This window comes from Octopus bimaculoides, chromosome 12 (genome assembly GCF_001194135.2).
Source record: "Octopus bimaculoides isolate UCB-OBI-ISO-001 chromosome 12, ASM119413v2, whole genome shotgun sequence".
Lineage (NCBI taxonomy): Eukaryota > Metazoa > Mollusca > Cephalopoda > Octopoda > Octopodidae > Octopus > Octopus bimaculoides.
The window spans coordinates 4,068,158-4,069,926 of NC_068992.1; the positions used below are offsets into that span (position 1 = coordinate 4,068,158).

At 36.3% G+C, this 1,769-nt stretch overlaps 1 long non-coding RNA gene across 9 annotated transcripts in view; it reads right to left on the reverse strand.

The window, feature by feature from the left end:
- Positions 1-1,769, reverse strand: part of LOC128249185 (uncharacterized) — a 201,660-nt gene that overhangs the window by 171,379 nt on the left and 28,512 nt on the right. The window lies entirely within an intron of this gene.

The window sequence follows — 1,769 nt, forward strand, 5'->3', positions numbered from 1 at the left end:
ATAAATTGCAATATAATAATTTTTCTTAAGCAGACTAAGAGAAAAAGATGTTTTATATGACACATTCTACCAGTGTCCCAAGTTTCAAAGTGCTTCGTTAAGAAAATACTGGTGCCCCCGTTTTGAACTAGATCCGAAAATTCTAACTGGGCTCCACCTGCGAGGTCATGCGCTGTTCATCTTGATATGAGATCACTATGTCGCGCACATATGGTTGTGATGCATGCGCCTGTTGTACCCTTATCAAACGGGTAGTCATGATGGGTACTCTGGGCTTCGTATATTTGTACCCCAGTGTCACTTTGATGGAATGCACTGCCCTCTCACTCACTGAATAATAATAATAATAATAATAATAATAATAATAATAATAATAATAATAATAATAATAATAATAATAATAATAATAATAATAATAATAATAAAACTGAATAATTTTAGAAAAAAGAAAGATATGAGGTACATTCTTAAAGGGATGTTGATGATAATGATGGTGGTGGTGGTAGTGGTGGCAGAAGTGATGCGGTAGAGTCGTGTTGGAGTGGTGTTGGTGGTGTTGTTGTTGTTGGTGTTGGTAGTGGTAGAGATGATGGTGATGACTTTTTCTTGCAAGAAGAAACACCTACTCAACAGATAATCTTCAATTGCTATGACACAGCGAAAGATGATAGGAGAGAGGCAATGGTGGTTACGGCGGTAATGGCGGTGTTGTGAGGTGGGTGGTTGTGGCTGGTGTTGTTGAGGTGGTGGTGGTGATAGCAAAATTAGTGATGAGAATGAGAATGTTAATTAGGAAAGTGACGATTGCAGTAGTAGTAGTAGTAGTAGTAGAATAAGAATAAGACAAGAGAAATAGAATCAGAAGAAAACGAAAAAGATGAAAAAGAAAAAGAAACGTAGTAGTAGTAAAATTAGTAATAGTAGTAGTATTAGTTGTAGTAATAGTTGTAGTAGCAGTAGCAGTAGTAGTAGCAGTTGTTGTAGTAGTTGCAGTAGTAGTAGTAGTTGCAGTAGTAGTACTAGTTGAAGTAGTAGTAGCAACAGCAGCAGCAGTAGTCGTAGTAAAAGTAGTAGTTGTACTAGTTGCAGTAGTAGTAGTAGTAGTAGTAGTAGTAGTAGTAGTAGTAGTAGTAGTAGCAACAGCAGCAGCAGCAGCAGTAGCAGCAGTAGTAGTAGTAGTAGTAGTAGTAGAAAGGAAATAGTAAAAGATTCAGACGCAGAAATAAGACGGAGAGGAAGTAAAAAAGAAGAAAAAAATACAGAAGAAACGATTAAAAAAGAGAGAAAAAACCCCCCAAAAAGCAAAACAAAGTTGGTTGGCCAATTTAGTAAGACGTAGAATTCCTGGTGGTCAATTGAAAGTGACTTTAGAAGATCAGAGAAATATGGTTGTGTCTGTGTGTGCGTGTGCAACTGGGTATGGGGTGTGGGGGTTTGTTTGTTTCCTCATCCTTTTAACAAACTACATCAAGATACTGCAAGATGCAGTGTATACATAACTCTTTGGATATATATCTATAATTTTATCGAACTAATAATCTATCAATATATACATGTGTGTGTGTGCGCATGTGCACACACACACACACACACACGCGCGCGCGCGCGCGCACGGTCATACCCATACATACATCTATGCATTATACGTATAAATATATATTCATTTATATTTATGTTCGTATGTATATATGTATATATATGAAAAAATTAAAGTGCGTATACGTATATGTGTGTGTGTGTGTGTGTATGTATGTATATATATATATATA